Here is a 26,651-nt window from a genome sequence, read left to right as displayed (position 1 = left end):
GATAGCTGAGCATATTGCAGAAGCTTCTTCAGGGTCCTTGGGACTCTCACATGTCAATATATTTATTCTCTACTGGTATTTGTTGCTAATAATAAATGTAATTTTATGATGATCACTGAAATTCACTAGCAAATAACTCTAAGTAAAAATAATTTCCATGTAGACTATGCATCTCTGCCTAGGATTCAGAATGGAATTTTACATTCTGACTCAAAAGTAATTAATGGGTTACTGGTAGGCCCCAGGCAGAAAACTGGAAATCCCAGGATAAAAAAAAATACAAAGTAAAGTATGTTATTAGACTCCCCTTCTATAATTAATTATAATTAATCATAATGTTTGGATTCAAGGATGCATGTACTGGTTAACACTAAGGTTCATATAAAACGTTTGGAAAATTTGGCATGAGGAGGGGAAAGTCACATAGACCATCTATGTAGAACACTAATGTGACCCATTCATGAGTACTGCTCAAGTGTTGGAGATTCCCACCAGGTCAGATTAAATGAACACATTGAAGCAATTCAGAGGTGGGGTGCTAGATATGTTACCAGTAGCTTCAGTTAACATGTGAGTCTTATGAAGATACTTTTTGAACTTGTATGAGAATCCCTGAAGAGAAAACAATGTTCTTTTCATGGAACACGACTGAGAAAATTTAGAGAACCAGCACTTGAAACAGATTGCAGAATGATTCTACTGCACCCAAAGTACATTTCATGTAAGAACCACAAAGATAAGAGAAATTAGGACTTGTATGAAGCATACGGAACTTGGAGATTTATTTGAGAGGTTTTGTTCCACATTTAATTGTACCTGATACACTGTGATAATCAGTGACTTGCATCTATAACAGTCTTACTTGTTAGAGATCTGTCAATAACTCATTCAGCTCTGTTTATCAGAATGCCACATACAAATGAACTGGATTCTGAAAAACTAGATGCAGGAATATACGATTGGTGTATAGCTTTATGTTTATGCAATAACAGTGATCAGAATTTGAATTTGAGCACACAGGTAACACATATGTGAACTAGAACATGATATTGGGAAAACACACACACACACACACACACACACACACACACACACACACACACACACACACACACACACACACGATCTTGGTTGGTGTCACACACCTACCTGTAGTGTAGTCTGAGGTCTACATCAGGTTGAAAGATATAATTTTGTTATCAGTTGTGCAACATGACGAATGTAAATGAAAGGTTGTGGTAACAGACATGCGTGTGTTATGCCCTAATATTTACGTTTGGGCAATATTTAACGCACTTTTCATAATCAAAATTGAAACTACGAAGTAAAGTCCGAAAACATAAGTCACTCAACAAGCATCCGACGAGAATTTTGCGAAAGAAAGAAATTGCGGCATTAGCTACTGCTGCTATGGGCGCAAAGACAAATTCGTAGTTAAGTGCTGCAAACGCCCGAGTGGTATTACATTAGCAAGCAGCACTTTATATGTTGAAACACGTTGAGACACATTCTAATGAAGGCGTATTAGTATGGTTATGCAGTAAAATCACTCTGCCAGTCAACTAATAATTTGTAGTCACTTCATTGGCTTCAATCACGTAACATACTAATGTGACACTGACTACGCTATACATTAGTCTGTCCTGCCCCCATAATCAAGATTATTCGCATGGTATCTGTTTTTTACGGTTATCATAAAGGACGCTCGATTTAGCACTTTGTATTGATTTGACGTTCCGAAATGACAGCTGTGGGCAGGTCTACATTTCAAGGCTATGGGTAACAGGTGACTGACGTCACTTAAGTCAATAGAGTTGCTCACAGGCCACGTCACCAGGCAGCGGTGTCAGAATTTCAGCCTTAGTCTCTCTGATGACGTCATTACCAATTCTTCGGGGTCCGGGATTAACGCGATGCACTGTGCCGTAGACGAGATGATGTGCTGTGTGATCGGTAGATGTCAGGTGCAGCGGTGTACGTGCATAGCATCTATATTGACATCTACCGACGAGATCCCATAACATCTGGTCCATTGCATAACGCAGCCGTTTGATGGCAGTACAATCGGCATTCTTTGCGAAGGACTTATTTAAGGAATGCTGAAAGCAACTTTTGAAAAAAAATACATTTCTGTATGCTTTTCCACATTTCGTGCTAAGAGGTAAACATTGCCGATGTAACTGCAAATAGACGTTATCCGTGTGCAGCGGGAATGAATTCACTCACGGCAACTGTTCTAACGCTCTTAGTTATATAGGCATGCCCATGACGGCTTGCGAATCACAACGAACCAAAACCGGTACGTATCATTCATTTTACATTTTTATTATTAATATTGTGACAATTATACATTGTAACAATATTGTAACTTGAGGTACTTTGTTCTAATTTTTGGAAGGCGCAATGCAAGATATTTTGCGCCTCATAACAATTTAAACGAAGGGTGTCCCATACAGCATCTACCTACTTGTTTGAATGTATTAGATGCTGTATGTGGGAGACGCAGCTTGTGTTTAACCTGCACAGGTTATATAGACACAGGGGCCCCAAAAATACGTACACATGCTTTACTCCAAAACAAATGTTCGGCAAACAATAGTCTAAAGCGCATACCTTAAGACATGTGCCCACCTCTTCATAATCGATAATAAGAAACATATCTCTGCAACTAAAAGCTCTTTGCTTTTGTCATTTTGGGGGGAGGTAGATGGGCCAAAAAAAAAAAAAAAAAAAGTCCAGTAAACATGGGATCTAAAATGCATACCTTAAGAGCTATGAGCACTTCTTAAGTAGAAGATACGTGTTTGACAGTAGCGGAGCCCGCAGCTCGTTGTCTACTGACTAGCGTTGCTGCCTCCGGATGACGGGATGCTGGGTTCGATTCCCGGCCGGGTTGGGGATTTTTCTCTGCTAGGGGACTAGGTGTTTGTGTTGTCCTCGTTATTTCATCATCATTCATGAAAGTGGCTACATTGGGCTGTGTGAAGATTGGGCCTTTGTATGGGCGCTGATGACCGCGCAGTTAGCACTTTCGCTGCGGCATCGGTGCAGGCGCGCAACTCTCCAGTGCGGCCCGGCAACGTGCGAGTGCGGGCCAGCAACACTCTGAAACGGCAGGTACCGCTCGGAGCCGGCGCTCCTAAGCACACCTGACCTACAGGCTGACAAGACCTTGAAAGATATGCAGGATCATGTTCTATACTGACTTAGTGATGACACCTTTGATGCATTACTTCAAATAAGCTTCGACTGTATTGTGGTCATGTTTTAGTCTGTTTGCTGTGTGACACCTATAGGGGTCACAGGCGTCATTCAAATGTTCGTGATTTGTTGATAATGTAACAAAAAATACAATTCAAACAAGCAACAAATCCACTGCAGTCAGGAAAAAATTTGGATTCCAAAACGCAAATTCTTAAGAAGGAAAAAAAAAACTGGAGTCATTTGAAATTATATTTACTTCAAATGCGCATTTTTAAGATTCAATCTGATAGAGGTCGTCAATTTAGTAGCATGTTTGCTCCTGGCATGAGAGAATTAGCCGTCTACATTTATCATATACGCACAGGGGACGCCCGGATGTGTAGAAATTAGTAAGCGAAACACACCCTACGTGGAGGCTTCTCTCGTGCACCCATCACTTCAATTGCGGTGCTATTAAAACAAATTTAGCACGACAAATTCTTTCGCAAAAAGCTGAAGTGAGCGCTTTACAACTCAATAAGAAATAAGTCGACTTAACACAAAAGAAAACCTCATTTTCAGAGTACTTGTGAAAAAAGGTTCTAACCTTTCACGTCATAAAAAGAAACCATGCAATGTCAAAAGAAGTTCTCTTTGATAGTCGGAATTTCCCCGATATTATCGCGTTTTTGCTACTAATGGGAAATTATACAGCAGTTCAAGCAGTATCCAGGTTTGCCTTGTTCCGCGCACTTCTTACACCGCTTCCTCATAACTTGCTTCGTCCCTCCAGTAGCTTCCCGCTTTTGCACAACGTGTGTTTTTTTCTGATGTTTCTTGCTCACATTTCGTGGAACGTCCATTGGTGGAAGGAAGTCCTTTATAATGTTCATTCTGTAAACGTACAACGTCATTTTATTTCCTGAGTATTTGTTGTACAGATATAGAGAATTGAAAGCTAGCATGTCAATGACATGAAAGAATAGTTTTTTCGACCAGCGGATAGTCTTTCGTTCACATAAATAATACGATAACATCTGATCTTGTTTATCAGTCCCAGACATACACGCGTTGTACCTAATAATAGGCAAAGGTTTCGTGACTATTTGCTGGCGCGCATTCGTCACTTGCTCCATAACATTTAGATGTTCTGTGGAAATGTAGGTAACCTCTCGTCGATCCTTCCATTTTCCACTCATAACTCGCCGGCCGCGGTGGTCTCAAGGTTCTAGGCGCGCAGTCCGGAACCGTGCGACTGCTGCGGTCGCAGGTTCGAATCCTGCCTCGGGCATGGATGTGTGTGATGTCCTTAGGTTAGTTAGGTTTAAGTAGTTCTAAGTTCTAGGGGACTGATGACCACAGCAGTTGAGTCCCATAGTGCTCAGAGCCATTTGAACCATTTTTTTCCAATCATAACTCCACTAGAATACCGCGCAATTGTCTCTCTCTCTCCCAGGTTTGGGCGACACAACGTCTTCGGCGGTATATTTCCTATTTCATTTCAGAGTACCCGTGGAAAGTGTTTTTAGGTTCAACAGAATTGTAGCTAAATGAAAACTGTTATAATAATTGTCCAAGTAAATGTGATGACCAACATGCAGCTTTTCTGCCATCAGATGCAACACGACCTTTTCAGCATGACCTCCCCCCCCCCCCCCCCCATATCTCCACTACTTCCCGTGTACACAGCGCACTTATTTATGAAACCGTCTGGATTGTTGAGCACGTACATCTTAATGCCATATTTATTACGTTTGCTTTTTATGTATTGTCTAAATGACAGTCTTCCCCTCCAAAGAATCATTGATTCATCTATTGCTAAATCTCTTCCCGCGTGAAATACTTGAGACATTCTCGTGTTAAAATAATCCAATATAGGTCGTCTCTTATGTAAACGTTCGTCTGGTTTCGGGTTTCCTGAAAGTGGATTTTTTGCAAAATGCAGAGAGCGTAATGTAGAGTGTATACGACCCGGGAGATCCGGGAAAAACCCGGGAATTTTTTAGAATTTCGGGAATTTTTCGTTGCTTTAGTTTTCAATTAAATCTTTGTAATTTTGACTGGTAAGAATCGATACTCTAACAAAGGATATTACTGTATCCCGCTACTGCAGAATAATACTGCAACAATAAAACGTGAACGAGAAAACAAAACGAAAATAAACCATAAATTGCAAACGCTCGAGGGAGGGGAGCTGGGGGTAGCGGGTGCTATCTTAGTATTGCCCCGGTTCGGAAATATCGTAGAGCCAAGGCTGATGCGCAGAGAAGTCTGAGTTATACTGGGGAAGTGTGTAGTCTCCACGTGACCCGTGTTTACATGTAGTGATTTTGCTGTTTCCTCTTCGTTTACTGCTCTCACGTCAAATGAAAACAAAATGGATTTCTGTGGCCGGGAGCTATCAAATGAATTAAAATACATTCACATAACTACTGAAGGCTAATATACGTTATTAGTTTCAAATTTTATTTTATTTCCACTTTTCTGACAGCCATGCATTAATCGCCTTGTAGAACAATGAAGTTATTTTTGTCGGTTTACGAAATAAATTTGGTTTATATTAATATTTTACGCTGAGGCAGTCAATGTGTTTGAAACAAAGTGTTTAGTTCCACACTATTGGCTAATTTCAACTGCTCGCTGCATTTCAAGTGCACGTTTTCATCTTCTAGCACGTAAGGCATTATGCCATAATAAAGAATCAAAAATGAGTTAATACATTACTGGTACTCCAAGAAAATTTACATCCCGAAACCCAATTGAATATCAGGTCGAGGCCTACTTGTTTGGGAATCTGGACATACGAATGTGCTCTTTAAGTATGCGCTTTAAATGTGCCATTTTAGTGTGCTTCACGAAATTCCGATGCTCTTGGAGTATCCTCTGATGTCTTTTTTCTTTTATGACATAATGTAAGATTTTCTGATGTTTTACACGTACGAACATACGGGCTTCCTGCGTCATAGCAGCTGCCAAAGTGCGGTGGCGCCTGTTATCTGGCGCTCTCTGACTACTACTGAAACGAGCCTATTTCTAACAGGTCGCGGGAAAGTATTGCGAATGGTGGTTCGAAAAGCGTTACTTTCAAAGTACATTTCCTTTTACGCAAGTTGAACTATGTGCGAGAATGTACGATGAACTTCTTAAATCACAGAGCGTTTGATGACAAGCCTTTTAGAAGTATTTCGAGCCCAGAAGATCAGACATTCATGTCGTTGTGATGAGCAAATTGATGTAGTGCTACGGGAAGCTCTCTCTCCTCTGCTGTAGCTAATTTATTTGTGGAAAACTTTGAGGACAAATCACTCGACTCGGCTAAAAATTTTACTGGGACAATTGTGTGATATATCTTAAAGTGTAACACGCGCAAAAAATATCAACATTATATGTGAAACCTTAGCTTCTCTTGCAGCTTATTGACCTTAGAGACCAATATTATATGTGAAAGATTTGCTTTTCTTGTAGCAACACTATATATATTAATTTAAAACATTAGCTTTTCCTGTTTGTGTATCCGTGCTACTTCACAGTGGTGTTGCTATTAGCCGACTACATCACGTGTCCTGTGGTCTGAATATCCGCTGTCATCGGCTGGCGGGATCACGTGACATCAGCTATAACGCTTACAAAAGCGCATCGCAATATCGATTACAATGGTTCGGAAAGTAACATGCGGTGTTTGGTGGAATTCGAATTTACGCTTTCGTAATACGAAAATATGGAGCGTACATGTCGCTGCACATCAAAAATCTTTCCAAAAGTAGTTTTTTTCGCTGAGTTTCGTTATCCAAAGTGCCGGGAAATTCTACGCCCGTGTATAAAAACATAACCATTCAAAGGATTGATAAGTTTTACAGTGTCGAGGGAAAATATACCGTCACTTAATAACACGGAAAAAGTGTGTTTTCATGGGAGAAAGTGTATTTTTAACCGGGAAATCCGGGAATTTTTTTCCCTTGCCCACGTATACACCCTGTAATATGATCAAATACTGGTCTCTGCTTATACTCATCGTTATTCCTGTATTCTCAAACAGCGGTTCTTTCTTCCAGTAGTCTTGTAATCGCGGATATTTAACGTTACCCATATGTAACGAAACACCCAGGAAAACTAGTAATTCGCCTATACCTAGAGGTTTCCACTCACAGATCCTAGATCCCTCTTCTGTATTTTCACTCAGCAATATGTTGACTGCGATATCGTTCGTTTCGTCAACTACAAGTTGCAACAATTCGTCTGTTACCAATAATCTGAAGAAATCCATAGGAGAATTGCCTGCAGGATGAATTTGCAAAATTTGTTCCTTTGTTCAAATGTGTGTGAAACGTTATGGGACTTAACTGCGAAGGTCATCGGTCCCTAAGCTTACACACTACTTAACCTAAATTATCCTAAGGACAAACACACACACCCATGCCCGAGGGAGGACTCGAACCTCCGCCGGGATCAGCCGCACTATCCATGATTGCAGCGCTTTATGTTCCTTCGTAAATGGGTGATACCGCATATGATGTGGTTCTTTATGCCAGGACTCACCTGGATTATCTCCGTGTGACAGGTCGGGCTCTTTTTCGTGCCGGCCAGTGTGGCCACGCGGTTAAAGGCGCTTCAGTCTGGAACCGCGCGACCGCTACGGTCGCAGGTTCGAATCCTGCCTCGGGCATGGATGTGTATGATGTCCTTAGGTTAGTTAGGTTTAAGTAGTTCTAAGTTCTAGGGGACTCATGACCTCAGATGTTAAGTCCGATAGTGCTCAGAGCCATTTGAACCATTTGAGCCTCTTTTTCGTCGTCTATTTCCACACAATGGTCATGATCCGTATCGTCAGATTCGGAACTGTCACGAAACAGATTCAAAAGCTGTACTTCCACGCTATCATCACTCTGCAATTCTTCTGCAGCCTCTAAATGACAATCTCCGTGGTATGCCTCGTCCTCGCTACACAGAAAATCACTGTCGTCTAGTACACTAAGTAACTTTCCCTCTGTCAGTTTAGCAATTTTCCTGCTCCTTTTCACATTGGATTGGTTCAAATGGCTCTGAGCAATATGCGACCTAACTTCTGAGGTCATCAGTCGCCTTGAACTTAGAACTAATTATACCTAACTAACCTAAGGACATCACACACATCCATGCCCGAGGCAGGATTCGAACCTGCGACCGTAGCGGTCGCTCGGTTCCAGACTAGCGCCTAGAACCGCACGGCCACTCCGGCCGGCTTTTCACATTGGAAGGTCCAGCTGTCGGTTCATTAGCCGCCGTTACGAACCATATACGTTCGATAACTGACCACGCAAAACAAAAGTTTACACACTTTGATGCTAGCTGCAACTGGACTGACAAGGGGAGACCACGACGTTTGGAACGCGGATTTACTGCAAACTTCGTACACTCGTAGTACTCCATGAGGACAACAAAATGTGTAAGCAGTAGCGCGTACTTCTCAAGCGTTATTGAAAAAAATCGCAAGATAATTTCGGTCGTCAAATATATACCTGTTCGTGGCCGTTTTTACCATGAAGCGGCGGCAGCCTAGTGGTTAGCGTTCAAGCCCCATAATCACTGGATCGAGTCCCGTTCGTCTGTTTTCTTTTATTTTCAACACAGTCATTTTCTTTACTATTTATATTACAATTGATATGATGGGGAAAATACGTGTAATCGGATGAACGTTTATTAAATTTACAATGTTATTTGGCAGTCTACTAATTTTTATTATCACAAATAATGTAATATTCATAACTATTGACTAGTAAACGACCAAACGCATAAAGTGATACTGAAAATGTATGCCTTATACCTGGAAGGAGCCCGAAACGACTTGTTACCTCCAAGTTTTGACCGGAACAGACGGCTTTCGAAAGATGTACAATTAATCGTCGCTTTCGACATTACGAGTACAAGTGCAGGATGGTATTTTTCATAAAAACATGGAAAACATAAAGCGACATTGAATAAATGCTATGTTTCCGCATACACAAAGTCTTTTGACGTTTTCCGTGGAAAAACAAACCTCGTTAACATTTTCAAAAACCTCACTTTCAGACGATAATCTGGAGGCAAACCATGCGTAATGCAGCGTCGAGTGTATTTTAATAGCGTCTTCCGAGAAGCAATTTATCGTTCTCTTTCGCTTAAATACGAACAGTATTGAAGACACAGACAAGCATACATTTTCAGTATCACTTTATTCGTTTGGTCGTTTACTAGTCGGTAGTTATGAATATTATATTATTTGTGATAATAAAAATTAGTAGACTGCCAAATAATATTGTAAATTTAATAAAAGTTCATCCGATTACACGTGTTTTTCCCATTATATCAATTGTAATATAAACAGTAAATAAAATGACTGTTTTGAAAATAAAAAAGAAGCTGACGAACGGAACTCGATCCAACGATCTAGCGGTTTGAACGCCAACCACTTAAAAAAAAAAAAATTCTATATTGTTCGTCGAATTTGTTCAGCGCGGACGTCCGATGACACCCATTCAGTTTGTTCGTTGATCCATCCGCTCAGTTTTTTTTTTTTTTTTTACTGGAAAGGGTAGCTAACGCTCTGACCGAACACGCTGAGCTACCGTGCCGGCACCACGCGGGTGCAGCCGCATTGCGGTAAAAATAGCCACGCACAGATATATATTTGACTACCGAAATTACCTTGCGATTTTCTCAGTAACGCTTGAGAAGAACGCGCTGCTTACACATTTTGTTGTCCTCATGGAGTACTACGAATGTACGAAGTTTACAGTAAATCCGCGTTCCAAACGTTTGTGGCCTCCCCTTGTGAGTAATCAGACAGTGAGCGTGGACGCGTATCAGCGTCAGCCGCACTGGCTCATGGCTTGTTGTGACGCTTGTAAGCGTCAGCTGCACCGAAAGTGTTAAGCACCCCACAAAGCAGACATCATCGTCACACTACCGAAGATGAGCAAGTACTCATACCTCTTGAGGTACGCATTAGAGCCCACGTTTACTAGACATTTTTACTTATGTCTGTGTAAGGAACCTGTCCCTAAAGTTTGTCAGAGTTTTTTTTTTTTTGGACACATTGTATAATGGGTAATGCCAGAGATAGTATTTCTTCTATGCAAGAACTATTACTGGCTGTTACAACAGCATAAAGCGTAGTTTATGCGACGACACTGGCTTGCACCACTCGTTGCGTGAAACGATCTGCACGCAGATGGTTTCGTGTATGTCTGTAGACATGGCGCTACCAGTTTCGTCGTTCTACATCTACATCCATACTCCGCAAGCCACCTGACGGTGTGTGGCGGAGGGTACCCTGAGTACCTCTATCGGTTCTCCCTTCTATTCCAGTCTCGTATTGTTCGTGGAAAGGAGGATTGTCGGTATGCCTCTGTGTGGGCTCTAATCTAATTTATGGAATTAACTGCTTCCTGTTGCTGACCTGCTATATTGTAGCTAAATGATAAGGGATCTTTCTTTCTTTCTATGTATTCGTAGCACATTACACTTGTCTACATTGAGTTTCAATTGCCATTCCCTGCACCATGCGTCAATTTGCTGTAGATCCTCCTGCATTTCAGTACAATTTTCCGGTGTTACAACCTCTCGATATACCACAGCATCATCCGCAAAAAGCCTCAGGGAACTTCCGATGTCATCCACAAGGTCATTTATGTATATTGTGAATAGCAACAGTCCTACGACACTCCCTGCGGCACACCTGAAATCACTCTTACTTCGGAATACTTCTCTTCAATGAGAATGATATGCTGCGTTCTGTTATCTGGGAACTCTTCAATCCAATCACATAATTGGTCTGATAGTCCATATGCTCTTACTTTGTTCATTAAACGACTGTGGGGAACTGTATCGAACGCCTTGCGGAAGTCAAGAAACACGGCATCTACCTGTGAACCCATGTGGCCCTCTGAGCCTCGTGGACGAATAGCGCTAGCTGGGTTTCACACGATCGTCTTTTTCGAAACCCATGCTGATTGCTGCAGAGTAGATTTCTAGTCTCCAGAAAAGTCATTATACTCGAACATAATACGTGTTCCAAAATTCTACAACTGATCAACGTTAGAGATATAGGTCTGTAGTTCTGCACATTTGTTCGTCGTTTTGTGATTGTTAAATGTAAATGAAACTTCCGGCAGCCATACGAGTTGTGGCGGAGTTAATGCTCGTTTGCATGAAACCGCTACACAAGACAAGAGGTAAAAAAGTTAAAAACATGTTTGGATTTGTGACTGGATAAAGAAAAGGCGATAACTCAGTTGCTCAGCGACCTTGCTGAAAGAAATAGTACTGGAAGACGCTAGAAGCTATTTTAGTCAATTTCACTACTTCCATTTTTTGGGAAGCACGGCTGTGATGTTTTAAACAAATCAATATTGACTACATTATTCAGCTCCCCAGATTCCTGTAGCCTTTCTTCCCGCCGGCAATTTACCTTAAAAAAAAATCGGCCAACTCGAACCACGGGATCTTACTGTTGTAGACGTGGGCTTGCCTGTATTTTTCTTAAATCGCTCTGAGCACTATGGGACTTAACATCTGTGGTCATCAGTCCCCTAGAACTTAGAACTACTTAAACCTAACTAACCTAAGGACATCACACACATCCATGCCCGAGGCAGGATTCGAACCTGCGACCGTAGTAGTCCCGCGGTTCCGGACTGAGCGCCTAGAACCGCGAGACCACCACGGCCGGCTATTTTTCTTAATTAGTTAGTATATGTAATAGTGATTGAATGAATTTTGCTGTGCAGCTTAGGTATTGTCTACCTATCCATGTTCAGATTGCGCATGACAGTCTCGAGCGCAGCAACAAGTCTCTCTCTCTCTCTCTCTCTCTCTCTCTCTCTCTCTCTCTCTCTCTCTCTTTTTTTTTTTTTTTTTTTTTTTTTTTTTTTTTTTTTTTTTTTTTTTTTTTTCCACAAACACCTATGCATAGCATTGATACCCAAAAAAAAGCGAACAATTTCCTCCGTTTCCCACTTCATGTTCAAGTTTCTTCTTTACACTCTGCTGACATACCTAACATCAGTACTCACGCAAGTCGCCAAAATTGGAACAAGCCGAAAACGATCAGTTTCATCAACGAGTTGCGCAGTGGCCGGTAGCGCAGTTAGTCGTGTATACTACGATTAAGATAGCACAAATTTCATTCTTCTTTGTTGATGTAGTATTTTCGTCTGTAAATTCAAATATTGTTCAGGACCTAAGGTTAAGCCGTCGGTTCACGTTGAGAAGCCATTCTGTCATGTGAAACACAAAATAAGTTCTGCGATATTTCGGCAACGTGGCTCGTAAATTAGAACCAATAAGGAGCAAGAATGCTGTCAATGTCAAATACAGATTGTTCCCGCTAAAGTTCAGACTTCATTCCATTGCAAGATGGCTGCCACGTGGAGGAAAGAACAGATATGTTTTGATTGAAGGAAGAACAGTGTCTGTATAACATAAAAAGTACGAGTTACTATAACACACATTGTTGTACGGAAGCGCTCTCATGTGTTTTCTCTAAAGTGAAGCATGTTAGGCCTCGGTTGTGTCAGGCCTCAGTTGAGTAGCCCAAAGGATTGAAAACTGAGGTTATATGACATGAGGGGCTTATACAGGCTGTAAAGAAAGTCCCCGTTACCCCAATCTACTAACCCCCCTGCTGGTTTGGGGGTTAGAATAGGCCCGCGGTATTCCTGCCTGTCGTAAGAGGTGACTAAAAGGAGTCTCCAACATTTCGGCCTTAATGTAATGGTCCCCTAAGGGGTTTGACCACTACATTTCAAAATTTTCTGTTAGTGCATACCATTTGGGGAAGGCGCCTTACATGGTGCATCATAAATCCATCTTGCACTAAGATAAGGCACATTCGATATTGTCATGGAATTGGACTTACACCGAGCTTCCGGCCACATCGGCTGCAATGTGTTCCGGGTAGCATACATTCTCTCCATTGTGCACTTCCATCTTTGCTCCCTATATAAATGGATATTCGACTCCCGACATCCAGCACGGTAGCCAGTCTGTTGTGGTGGGGCCGTCATGTACCCTCTTGGTGGTAGCCCCCTGACTACACGGGGATCGCACTGCTGATGCCTGAGCTGCTACCTCCCCACGTATTCTGAGGAGTAGATGCCTATCTCTCTGGGGCATCAGGACTCCCGGCAAAGGCCATCCTGCCAGGTGGTCTTTGCAGTGGCTGGGTGGCACCTGTGGGGAGAGCCCCTGGTCGGAGTGGGTGGCATCAGGGTGGATGACCCGCAATGAAGCGTGGTACATCATCTATCACTGGTGGACCTCCACCAGCAGTCTCTAAGCTATCGAGGTCTAACCTCGATGGCAAGAAATACAATCCGAGATCATTTCCCTCCCTGGCCACTCCTTGGGAGGAATGTATGGCTAAAGAAGGCAGTGAAGTTTATTCACCTCGGTACCTCGTCTTTATGTGAGTTGATGGTGAATCATTTATGTCGACGAAGCCTCAGTTTTTTTGTGGAGCATTTAGAGGACAAGTTCGGGGAGATGGAGGGCTTGTCCAAAATGCGCTCTGGGTCAGTTCTAATCAAAACAGCATCCTCTGCCCAGTCACGGAGTTTGCTCGCTTGCGACAAGTTGGGGGATGTTTCAGTTACCATCACACCCCCCTGAGTTTAAACATGGTCCAGGGTATTATATTCCACAGGGATCTTCTTCTGCAGTCAGACGATGAGCTGCACGCCAACCTAGAATGACGAGGTGTTCACTTCATCCAGCACGTCCATCGGGGTCCGAGGGACAATCAGGTAGCCACCAGTGCCTCCATCTTGGCCTTCAAGGGTGACGCCTTTCCCGAAAAGGTCAAGGTGATGGTTTATCGCTGTGATGTGGAGCCATATATCCCTCCTCCGATGCGGTGTTCTAAATGCTGGAAGTTTGGGCTTATGTCATCCCGCTGTACTTCCGGTGTCACGTGTTAAGATTGTGGACGTCCTTCGCATCCCAATACTCCATGTGCCCCGCCTCCCATCTGTGTTAACTGCGGAGAACACCATTCCCCTTGCTCTCCGGACTGTAGTATTTTCCAGAAAGAATGGAAGATAATGGAATATAAGACCCTGGGCTGCCTGACCTACACTGAGGCAAAGTGGAAGTATGAGAGACTCCATCCTGTGCCAATGACATCCACCTACGCCCCCGATGCGACAACAGTTCTACCATCTCCCGCTTTGTCGCGAACAGTTAGCTCTCTGATCCATCAGAATCCACCTGGCCCCCTTGATGGTGGGGGACACTTCACTGCCTGTCGCTCCTGCTGCATCTACTTCAGGAGCAACACCCCCCCCCCCCCCCCCACAACCATCGGTGACATCCGTTCCCATATCCCAGCTCGAGAAACGTAAGTCTTCTTCGGCTCCTTTCGCCAGGAAGGGGTCTCTTGGGGCCTTCCCTTCCCAGGTTCTGACCAGTGGAAAAGCGGACACCCACCAGTGGCTGAAGCAACCACAGGTCGCTGGTCGTAGGGCTTCAAGGTCCTCGTCCATCCTTGAGACTGACCCAGTGAAGCCCTCCCAGCCAGAACCACCGAAGGCACAGTGCGAAAAGCAGAAAAAGAAAAAGGCTCCCAAGAATCCAGACGTTGTTGTGTCACCCATCCCACCGCTTCCTACAAGCTCAGCGTCTGAGTATGAGGTAGAGATTTTGGCATCCGCTGAGGACCTAGATCTTGCCGGACCCTCGGACGCAATGGGTGTCACTCACACGGGTACTCAATCGGTGGCAGTGGGTGACCCAGCAGCTTAATCTGCCTCCCCAATCCCTTCACGCCTTTCTCAGCCATGGATAATGTCATCCTCCACTGCCATTCCCTGTTCTTCTGGGTCCCCTCGGCGGAGGACTGTGCCTGGTGGTCGCCTGAGATTGCTGAGGTGATTGCCCTGATACGGCTCCCGGGCCAGATCACATCCACTGTCAGATGCTCAAACACCTCTCGGTGGACTGCCAGCGACGCCTCCTAGACCTTTATAACCGTATCTGGGTTGGGGGTGAGTTCCCATCGCAATGGCGGGAAAGCACTGTAATCCCTGTTTTGAAACCTGGCAAGAACCCACTTGAGGTGGACAGCTACTGCCCCATTAGCCTCACCAACATTCTTTGCAAGTTCCTCGAACGCATGGTGAGCCGGCAGTTGAGTTGGGTACTCGAGTCTTGAGGCCTTCTGGCTCCGTCTCAGGGTGGGTTCCGTAAGGGCCGCTCTGCCGCTGATAATCTGGTGAGCCTGGAGTCTGCCATCCGTACGGCCTTTGCCCGCCGTCAGCACCTTGTCGCTGTGTTTTTTGACATGCGGAAGGCGTACGATACAACATGGCGACATCACATCCTCTCTGCGCTTCATGGTTGGGGTCTTCAGGGTCCGCTGCCGATGTCGCATTGTACCTTCCGTGTGCGAGTTGCGGCCCCCCATAGTTCCCCCCCCCCCCCCCCCCCCCCTCCCCAAGTTCAAGAGAACGGGGTACCGCAGGGATCTGTCTTAAGTGTCCGCCTGTTTTTAATTGCAATTAATGGGCTCGCTGCGGCGGTGGGAACGTCTGTCTCAGTTTCCTTGTATGCTGACGACTTCTGCCTCTACTATAGCTTCATTGGCATTGCACCTGCTGAACGTCAGCTGCAGAGCGCTATCTGCAAGGCACATTCTTGGGCTGTAGCGCATGGCTTCCAGTTTTCGGCAGGCAAGACCTGTGTTATGCATTTCTGCCAGCAACGCACTGTTCACCCTGAGCCACGGCTTTATCTTGATGGTGAAGCTCTTGCTGTGGTGGAAATACATCGGTTTTTGGGTGTGGTTTTTGATGCCCGGTTGACTTGGCTCCCTCATATTTGGCAGCTTAAACAGATGTGTTGGCGGCATCTTAATGCTCTGCGATGCTTGAGCCACACCAGCTGGGGAGCTGACCAGTCTACCCTCTTACGACTGGCTCTACCAGGCGTTAATTCAGTCCCGTCTGGATTATGGGAGCCTGGCTTATGGTCCAGCATCCCCTTCTGTGTTGCGGGTGCTGGACCCCATCCTTCGCAGCGGGATACGACTTGCCACAGGAGCTTTCCGGACCAGCCCTGTGAACAGCATACTTGTGGAGGCAGGTGTCCCTCCACTGTGGTTACGACGCCAACATTTACTGGCCGCTTATGCTACATACGTTTGTAGCTTGCCTGGGCATCCCAATTATCATCTCCTGTTCCTCCAGTCTGTCGGCCATCTCCCAGAACGTCGGCCCCGGTCGGGTTGTACGATCGCAGTTTGCGTCAGAGTGCTTCTCTCCGGGGTTGGGGTTTTCCCTCTTTCACCTCTTTTCCGGGCCCCTCTGCGTACACCCCCGTGGCGTGTGCCCTGCCCATGCCTTCGGCTCAAATTGACACAGGGCCCGAAAGACTCGGTCCCTCCTGACGCCTTCCGCCGTCGCTTTCTTTCCATCCTTGCCATGTATCAGGGCTCTGGCGTTGTCTACACTGATGGTTCGATGGTTGCTGGTCGTGTCAGTTGTGCTCTCATTCTAGAGGACCATTACGAACAACACTCATTGCCGGCTGGCTGCAGCGTTTTCACTGCTCAGCTGGTCGCCATCTCTCATGCCCTACATCTACATCTACATCTACATCTATTCCGCAAGCCACCCAACGGTGTGTGGTGGAGGGCACTTTACGTGCCACTGTCATTACCTCCCTTTTCTGTTCCAGTCGCGTATGGTTCGTGGGAAGAACGACTGTCGGAAAGCCGCCGTGCGCGCTCGAATCTCTCTAATTTTACATTCGTGATCTCCTCGGGAGGTATAGGTAGGGGGAAGCAATACATTCGATACCTCATCCAGAAACGCACCCTCTTGAAATCTGGCGAGCAAGCTGCACCGTGATGCAGAGTGCCTCTCTTGCAGAGTCTGCCACTTGAGTTTGCTAAACATCTCCGTAACACTATCACGGTTACCAATAATGAGGATATCTGCTCCTGCCCAGGTGAGTCCTTCGGTTTACGAGCTATCGACCAGTGTTTCCCTTGCTCTCATCTGGTGATGGCTATCCAGGAGTTCTCCATACTCTTGCCCGTTGCGGCCGCTCTGTGGTCTTTGTGTGGACTCCTGGTCATGTTGGCATCCCGGGCAATGAACGTATTGATATGCTGGCCAAACAGGCTGTTGGTGCACCAGCCTTATCGATTGGGCTTTCGGAGAGTAACCTCAGGGCAGTTTTGTGGCAGAATGTACTTCGCACCTGGGGTGAAGAATGGCGTACCCTGCCTTCACCAAATAAACTTTGGGCCATCAAGGAGGCTAGTGGTGCGTGGCACTCCTCCTTGCGGGTCTCTCGCAAGAAGTCTGTTGTCCTCTGCCAGCTGCGCATAGGGCACACCCGGATGACGCACAGCCACTTAATGCGCCGTGAGGACCCACCTCTGTCGCTGTGAATCCGCTTTGATGGTGGTACACATTTTGTTGGCCTGTCCCCTTTAGCTGTGCTCAAGCAGACGTTAGCGCCGCCTGACACGCTCCCTGTCCTTTTAACAGATGACACTGCCATGGCAGTCTTAGTTTTGCGTTTTATTCGGGCAGGGGGCTTTTATCACTTAATCTGAGTGTTTGTCTTTTTTTTGTTTTAAGTCTGGCCTTTGGCCTACGATTTTAGACTGGGTTATTTTTTTTAGTGTGTTTCTAGGTGGTTGGCTTTTCCTTTTTTGTCTCTATGGTTGGCCAACCACTGTCACACTCTGTGTGATTTTAATTCCTTTTGTCTGGTCTCTGTCTGAGTCTTTCTTGTCCTGTGCCGTCTGTTGTCATCTCCATTGTTCGTTTTTATTCTGTGTGGGTGTTTGACGTTTTGGAAAAAGGGACTGATGACCGTAGCAGTCTGGTCCCTTCAATCCCACAAACCAACCAACCCAATCTACTAATTGGTTTTTCTTGTTTCAGGTGATATTGACTTGTGAGAAGAATGGTTGATGAAGCCAGTTACATCCTGGAACAATGAATCGTTAACGGATTTCATGAACAACTGCACCCTGGGAAAAAGTTGCTTCGCAAGCCATCACGGGAAATTAACATCCCATTAACGAGTTTATAACGACATATGCAAACAGATTTCAACCTGCATTATATGCACCATGAACCGTGAGTCCGCGGTTTTAACTTCAGTTCAACAATGAATTAAGAATTCAGCATTTCCATTTGTCCCTTTCTCTACCTTCTCCTCCTCCCTTAATGAATCACTGGCAACAATTGCAGTCGTTATTGTCTGAAGCAGCAAACTGAAGTGCAGGTTGCCAGTCCACACGCATGCAATCTTGTGACTGTATTCTGTCATCAGCTCTTCTGTACATAGTGTATTGCAGGTAAACAAGTTTTTTTCCTAGTAATATTACAAAATATAAATAATAACAACATTTGTGAAAGTTGTATATTTATTTCTTTATGTAGAAAATATAGTTGTCCTTCTTGTAATATAGTTATGAACTTTTTCAATGACTGACATTGATTGCTGGAAGAAGTTTCACTTTTTAATATTTTCAGAAGAGTGGTGGATGATAAGCAGTTGTTGAAATGGCTGGATGAAGAGTTTGCTAACAAAGTTTGTAGTGATGCAGAGTCAATCTTCGAAACTGATCACAATTCTGAAAGTGAGCAGTTTCTGGACATAAATGACATTATCGATAAATTTGACTCACATGTTGGGAAAGGTGGTATGCAGGGCAGTCATCGACCTCTGGTTCAAAACAGGTGAGTAAGAAAAGCTCATCATAATATTGTCGAGCATTTACTGGAAGTCATAGGTGCAGCAAAAAAACACAGTGTCCAATTGATTGTTTACAGCTTTTCTTCAAAGATGATATCTTTGAAGAAATTGTTCACTGTACTAATATTTACATATCTACCATTCATTGTAAATATTCCAAAGAAAGGGATGCTGCAGACACTAACATTACAGAAATCAAGGCATCTTTAGGACTTCTTTTCATTTCTTTACTAGGTCTTTGGGCTGCAGATAGTACTGGAATGGAGTACTTCAGACTTTCAATGGGCATAAATCATATCCATTTCTTGCTGACAGGCCTAAGATTTGATGTCGGAAACAGAGCTCACCAGAAGGAAGCAGACAAATTAGCCACTGTGTGATTCTTGATCAATCAGTTCGATGAAAACTGCAAGAAATGTTACAGTTTATCAGAACAAATTACAGTTGATGAGATTCTGGATGCATTTTTGGGGAGATGCGGATTTATACAATACATTCTATCAACACCAACAAAATAAAGTATAAAAATGTTTTCGCTGACTGATGCGAAGATGTTTTATGCAAGTCATTTAGAAATATACTGTAGAAAACAGATGGCTATCCTATATTTCTGTGAAAACACACATAATGCAATTGTCAAAGACTGGTGAAATGTGTATCTGGCAGATAAGTAATATGTGATAACTGGTTCACATCAATCCCACTTGCGATTGACTTGGAAAATGACAAGCTGACAATGGTGGGAACAATTCGAAAGAATTAGAAAGTCCTCCATTTCTGACAGTAGCAAAAGATCATCCCCTGGAATCTAGCATTTTTACATTTAGGAAGAATATGACACTTGTTTCACGTAAGCCTAAGAAAGACAAAGTTGTCCTGGCACTGTCTATGTCACATGATGGCGACAGTATTGACACAGATTTGGAAGAGTCCAAGCCAGAAATGGCCGATGAGACAAAATGTATGTATTCTGTGACAAGAATTACTAAAAGATGGACTTCTATAATTTTTTCCCTCTCTTTTGAATATTGCTGAAATCAATGGATATGTAATTTACAAGACTGTTTCAAACTCAATTGTTCCCAGAATACATTTTCCGAAAGTTCTTGCCAAAGAATTGTTGCATGATTATTTGTCAATGGAGGTAACTCAACTAAATACTCCGACAAGCATCAAAACTGTATCATGGAAATTTTGGGTTTACCAAAACCAGAATTCACTCAAAGAGCTCTACAAGCAACTATTTGAGGACGATGCAACTCCTGTGATAGGAAGAAAAACAGGCCAACAAGATTTTGTTGCAAGCTGTACAGAAAATGTGTGTGCCTGGAACATGTTGCAGCATACCTGTGCAATCAGTGTGGTGACCACTATGGTGAATGATTTGCCTGAAATGCACAGTATGCCATAAAGTACCAATTTTCTGAAAAAATTGTGAACTTTTTTCTGAAAATAGCTGTTGCTTAATATTCACTCACAAAAACAGGGAAGAAACAGAATGTACGATAATTTCAGTGATTATGCCAAATGTTGTTTTAGGTTTAGGGCTAAACTACAACTCAACCTATTTCTTTTACAGTATTGATACTCAAATACATAGTGTTCATGAATTCAGTGCTTTATTTACATTATCCACATTCAAACAAATTATATTTCCTAACAAAACTATTAAAATTATTTGTCAAACCAGTAATAAATGTAATGCTGACTCAGTCCATATGCATGTAATTGTGTTAAAATGATTGCATGTGTAGTGGAGGGTTAAACCTAAAACCGTTCAGACCCTCGTTTGGGAATGAGCTGAGTGACCATTGCTGCAGTGAATATCACTTCATATCTGGGGGCGAATAATTTTGTGCCATTTATGACGGATCATGCACAGATCACCTGGAGTAAACAGTGGCTATCTGATGTACACCCTCCTCACATCAGATCCATGCTGTTAAAAGAACTTTTCGCATGAATGTAAGCACTGTTAAGGGGGTATAATGGTACTTTTGGAACAGCCTGTACAATGTAGAAAATAAAAACAGGGAAGCGAGTATGAGGAGTGGAGTAGGAACAGCTGATAAGTATTCAGCGTTCATCTACTGGATTATTAATAACTTAAGTGTGTACTGGTATTTGATAGTACATTGTAACCTGAAAATGAAGTGCGGCATATTTCATAACTCGTTTTTTTTTTTTTAAAAAAAAAAAAGGTATATATGCCAGCTTTGTTGTACTTCCAGAAGCTAGAATTTCTAGGCAAGCATTATACAGGAGGTTACAAAAAGGTACGGCCAAACTTTCAGGAAACATTCCTCACACACAAATAAAGAAAAGATGTTACGTGGGCGTGTGTCTGGAAACGCTTAATTTCCATGTTAGAGCTCATTTTAGTTTCGTCAGTATGTACTGTACTTCCTCGATTCACCGCCAGTTGGCCCAATTGAAGGAAGGTAATGTTGACTTCGGTGCTTGTGTTGACATGCGACTCATTGTTCTACAGTACTAGCATCAAGCACATCAGTACGTAGCATCAACAGGTTAGTGTTCATCACGAACGTGGTTTTGCAGTCAGTGCAATGTTTACAAATGCGGAGTTGGCAGATGCCCATTTGATGTATGGATTAGCACGGGGCAATAGCCGTGGCGCGGTACGTTTGTATCGAGACAGATTTCCAGAACGAAGGTGTCCCGACAGGAAGACGTTCGAAGCAATTGATCGGCGTCTTAGGGAGCACGGAATATTCCAGCCTATGATTCGCGACTGGGGAAGACCTAGAACGACGAGGACACCTGCAATGGACGAAGCAATTCTTCGTGCAGTTGACGATAACCCTAATGTCAGCGTCAGAGAAGTTGCTGCTGTACAAAGCAACGTTGACCATGTCACTGTATGGAGAGTGCTACGGGAGAACCAGTTGTTTCCGTACCATGTACAGCGTGTGCAGGCACTATCAGCAGCTGATTGGCCTCCACGGGTACACTTCTGTGAATGGTTCATCCAACAATGTGTCAATCCTCATTTCAGTGCAAATGTTCTCTTTACGGATGAGGCTTCATTCCAACGTGATCAAATTGTAAATTTTCACAATCAACATGTGTGGGCTACTGAGAATCCGCACGCAATTGTGCAATCACATCATCAACAGATTTTCTGTGAACGTTTGGGCAGGCATTCTACATCTACATCTACATCCGTACTCCGCAAGCCACCTGACGGTGCCAAATGTAGAGACTCTTCCTGCTCGTATTGTGGACAGCTGTGATACAATACGCCATTCTCGAGGGCTGCATCAGGGATTCCATGTGACGGAGGGTGGATGCGTGTATTGTTGGTGATGTCTTGATTGGGCCCCATGTTCTTCCACCTATGCTCAATGGAGCACGTTATCATGATTTCATACGGGATACTCTACCTGTGCTGCTAGAACATGTACCTTTACAAGTACGACACAACATGTGGTTCATGCACGATGGAGCTCCTGCACATTTCAGTCGAAGTGTTCATACGCTTCTCAACAACAGATTCGGTGACCGATGGATTGGTAGAGGCGGATCAATTCCATGGCCTCCACGCTCTCCTCACCTCAGCCCTCTTGACTTTCATTTATGGGGGCATTTGAGAGCTCTTGTCTACGCAAACCCTGGTGCCAAATGTAGAGACTCTTCCTGCTCGTATTGTGGACGGCTGTGATACAATACGCCATTCTCGAGGGCTGCATCAGGGATTCCATGTGACGGAGGGTGGATGCGTGTATCCTCGCTAATGGAGGACATTTTGAACATTTCCTGTAACAAAGTGTTTGAAGTCACGCTGGTACATTCTGTTGCTGTGTGTTTCCATTCCATGATTAATGTGATTTGAAGAGAAGTAATAAAATGAGCTCTAACATGGAAAGTAAGCATTTCCGGACACATGTCCACATAACATATTTTCTTTTGCTGTGTGCGAGGAATGTTTCCTGAAAGTTTGGCCGTACCTTTTTGTAACACCCTGTATACCATGTAATAGTGTGACAATACCATTATCGTCATCCTGACCATCAATGGATCACAGTTACAGTTTTCAGGTTTGTACACATTTACTTAAAATCCATTTTGTCCTAGTGTTCGGTATTCTGAAAACCAATGTTAGTTGCATGGAAATATTTTTTTATTATTTTTGTTGTCATCTTTTAATTGCTGATTATTTGTGGCCTTTCTAAATAAACGTCTTGCTTAGTGTGTACCGGTACTTTGCTATGCATTGTACCAGCAGCACAATGGTTAAATTTACACAGTAACATCATAGATAGGGTTCTCATCTGTACCGATATATCGGGACTGTCACTGTTATGGACCTTCTTATCCCAACATCTCAACAAGACCTAATTTTGTCTTGATTTTGCAAAATACTGAACTTGGCTCATATACTAAAGTAATGCCATCTGTTAGTGTGACATGTAAATGCAGCCTCAGTTTTGTGTCAACAAGTTATGTTGACAAGATCATCTCGCACATGGCATTGTATGTTGCGTATCCTGTATCGAAGATGCAAGTACCTTCGAGATCTAGCGCCATCATTCAAGAAAATACTAGACTTCTCCAGTAGTACAGGGCTGGAACTATATAAGCAGTGCCACACAGAAGAATTGGGCAGTTCCCATTTGAAGTGTGATGTGATAAGATAATTCTTCCTAAACATAATATGAACAACAAGTGTAAGTTAGTAATGTTTGATGTGTTTACTGTTGGGTATATAGGGCGTGAGGTGTACTTAGCTGACTGAAGTGTTATTGTCAACTGCTTACCGTTTAATAAACGTATCTTATCAGAGCGTACGAAAATGCTAAGGATGGAAAGAGAAAGTGTCACTTTTCAGATGACTACACAAAAGAGTTGTCTTTTGTCAAGAAAGGATGTATGGATCAGGAAGCATTGTTTAAGATTTGTAGCTGTTTCACCTCAGTAACTCAACTGAGGTAAGGCGGATGTGAGGCATCACATCTCTATGAATCATACAAAGAATCATCAAAGCCTACTTCTACATTCATGATTAAAAAAGAATTACTTGTTACTGTTGCAGAGCTAACAACAGCTGTTGTCAAGCATCATCAATTTTATAGTACTTTTGACTGTACTGTAAAACTGAATGCTGCTGACGACAAAGCTGCCACAAAACAGTCTACAACAAGGACCAAAGCTACAGCAATAGTCAAAAATATTCTCACACCACACTGTGTGTCCGAATGCATAACACAGTTGCAAGGAGTTTCATTTTTCAGGTTAGGCACCGACACATCAAATCACAAGACTGAAAAAATGTTTCCTTTAGTTGTTCGATACTTTACTGAAACTGATAAAGTCCAACTGAAGGTAGCTGAATAATGAAACATTGGAGGCAGTTGCAAAGTTTGGTCTAGACACTTTAAGACAACTGCAAATTCCATTAGATAAATTAATTGCTTTTGTGGAGACAATACCAATGCCAACTACGGAGTGCTTCATACACCGCCAGTGGAATTTGTTTCACCAAACTAAAAAATAACTAGGAAAAATGTAGAAGGAATTGGATGCCCTGCCGATATTCTCCACAATACTATGTCAAGTACTGCTGGAGTCTTACCTCTGCGCATTGGATTTGCAGCTCGTGGTCTAGTGTCTAGCGGTGCTACCTCAGGATCGCGGGGTCCCGCATTCAATTCCCGGCCGGGTTGGGGATTTGCTCTCCTGGAGACTGGGTGTTTGTGTTGTCATCATCATCATCTCCACATTGGAATAATCATCATGAATTTTTCAATATACATGGTAAGGACAGAGAAGCTGAAAGGGTTCTGCTTATACATTGATGTCAATCATCACTCTCTTCTATCTCACTCAAAAGCAAGATGGCTGTCATTAATGCCACAGTTGAGAGAATTCTTAAGCTTTGGATTTAATAAATAGATCAAGTATTTGGTTGGATGAAGCTATCTGAAACTCCAGTTTGGGTAATCATTGAAAATGCTGTTATGTACCTGACTAAAAATGGTGTGAAGATTTCAGGCGACAATTGTTTTCAGGAATATATGTATATGAAGAGCTTTTTAGAAACTAAGCAGGAGTTGAGAGAATGGTAGTCTAAACACTCTGTGGAAGAAAGGGAGATTTACTTTCTTAAGGAAACTGAAACTCTTGAATGTAAATGCTAGCTGCCAAAATTATATGAGTATTTGTTTTCTATTCGCGCACACAACGCCACTGTGGAAAGAGTATTTTTGCTGATGTCAGCCCAGTGACTTGATGAAAGAAATTTACTGCTGCCAGGGACTGTGGAATCAATCTTACAGTGCCAGTTTAACTACCAGCTGACTTGCGTGGAATTTTATAAATATGGAAATGTAAAAAAGACTTGCTGAAAAAGGTGATATCTTCAGAAAAATATGGTGTACCACCTACTTCTGCTGCAACAAGTTCCATGTAATTGTGTTCTAAATAAAAAGTAATTATATTAACTAAAATTTTTACTTCTGTCTTACACCTCCATCTCAGTGTCCATACAAGGTCCCACGTAGATATGGCAACCCTAGCCATACATAATATCTAATTAAAACATTTTGTAGCTTTAATTCAAAAAGAATGCAATAGTGAGGATGGGAACATTACTTTCTCGAGAAATTTCACCTTAAAATGTGAATCTGCACTTACGTGAAAGTAAGGGCTTCATTTTTCATTTCTACTGTGTGTGTGTGTGTGTGTGTGTGTGTGTGTGTGTGTGTGTGTGTGTGTGTGTGTGTGTATTTTTCAGAGGTAAATCTGCATAGTTCTCATTTTTACCTGTTAAGTGATACTGTTGTTAATTGCTGGATTTAATACTCACCAGCAGCAGGAATGTACAGATTACTTCATAACCTAACATTAATTTGGACCTTCCATCTCCATACTTCTTAAAATCCAGATTGGATATCCTCCCAGGCAACATATGTTATCCTTCCAAATGCATTTTTTCCCTCTGTTTCTAATACTAATACTGCTTACTGTTAAAAGTGTACATTTATTGTCACATGCTTATAAAAGCAATTTTTGTTTACACCAACACAAAACACAAAGCTAGATACTTTTATCTAAGTCATTGTTTTATATATTTCATATAGATGAAAGCTCAAATGAGAATGATGCTGTGGGACCTTCCGCAGGTAGTGGAATACATATCACACAGCAGAGTGATACAGACTTTGCAGAAGAAACAGACATGGTAGTTGAAGAACCGTCACAAGCAACAACATTGAGTGCAAACAGAGAGTACTACATCAAGATATGCTACACCAAGGAAAAGAAAGTGAAGTGAAAAAGGGAGCTATTAAAGTGCCCTTCAGTTGATTGCTGAAAGACTGCAATCCAATACTAATGTTGATGCAGATACATTTGTTAAACATTTGGGTGTAGAAATGAAAGCCATTAAAAGCCATGAAATGAGGATGATGATTAACCGCAAATACTAAAACTTGTGTATGATGCTGTAGTCAGTCAATAAACATGGAAATTTCATATGCTTTTTGGTTTTATTTTTCCCTGGAAATACACAAAATCCTTATTACCTTCTGAGGGATCCAAATGTATTCATATAATGCTTGGCTTTTCAAAATGACTGTCACCTGTAGTAATGTACCTTTGTGCTGTCAAATTGCATTAAATCTTGTCACTCAGAAGAACTGTGTGGTATGGTGTAGGTTTTGTCATATCTTGATCATTATTAATGAGTACAGCTGCATCAAGACATACTTTCTTGT

The 26,651-nt window shown here is 42.8% G+C and overlaps 1 long non-coding RNA gene across 1 annotated transcript in view; it reads left to right on the top strand.

Moving 5' to 3' along the window:
- The window catches only part of LOC126470447 (uncharacterized), a 36,359-nt gene extending 9,950 nt beyond the window's left edge, over window positions 1–26,409 (top strand). The window contains exons 2-5 of the long non-coding RNA XR_007586207.1: window positions 18,096–18,514; window positions 18,693–18,899; window positions 21,117–22,973; window positions 26,016–26,409. This is a non-coding gene — a long non-coding RNA (uncharacterized LOC126470447). The remainder of the gene's footprint in view (window positions 1–18,095; window positions 18,515–18,692; window positions 18,900–21,116; window positions 22,974–26,015) is intronic.
- The last annotated feature ends 242 nt before the right edge of the window (window positions 26,410–26,651 follow it).

Source organism: Schistocerca serialis, chromosome 3 (genome assembly GCF_023864345.2).
Source record: "Schistocerca serialis cubense isolate TAMUIC-IGC-003099 chromosome 3, iqSchSeri2.2, whole genome shotgun sequence".
Taxonomy (NCBI): domain Eukaryota; kingdom Metazoa; phylum Arthropoda; class Insecta; order Orthoptera; family Acrididae; genus Schistocerca; species Schistocerca serialis.
This window is presented reverse-complemented; position numbering and strand designations above follow the sequence as displayed.